Source organism: Myotis davidii, unplaced genomic scaffold (genome assembly GCF_000327345.1).
Source record: "Myotis davidii unplaced genomic scaffold, ASM32734v1 scaffold535, whole genome shotgun sequence".
NCBI lineage: Eukaryota > Metazoa > Chordata > Mammalia > Chiroptera > Vespertilionidae > Myotis > Myotis davidii.
In genome coordinates this window covers 710,375-710,803 of record NW_006286980.1, presented here as the reverse complement: position 1 = coordinate 710,803, position 429 = coordinate 710,375, and positions in this window count along the sequence as shown.

Below are 429 nucleotides of genomic sequence, written 5' to 3'. Positions count from 1 at the left end.
AAAAACAACAACAACAAACCAGCAGGTTTGTGGCTCATTGCCAGAAACAGCTTTAGACCCTACAGATTTGATACACTGTCTTTATATACGTATGACTATGCTCTCAAACTTAGAAAACAGTTACAAAAATTGACTAGTCTTTATTTATAATTTAAATTGTAAGCCAGTTACTCCTGCCTTGGCAATATAATATGCAGGCAGAGTCAGTCTCCAATACGGATAACTTTCTTCCCTCCCTCCTTCCCTCCTTCCCTCCTTCTTACCCAGGCTTCTTGATGTTCAAGCTGCAGTTCAGATTTCTGTCAGGAGCTGACACCAAATTCCTCCACAAGTAAGTTTATTCTAAGAGTGAAAAATATAATACTCTCCCTTAAAATTCAGCCTATAAATCTATGCATGGAATGACTATTCTGAATGAAAAGTAAGGAA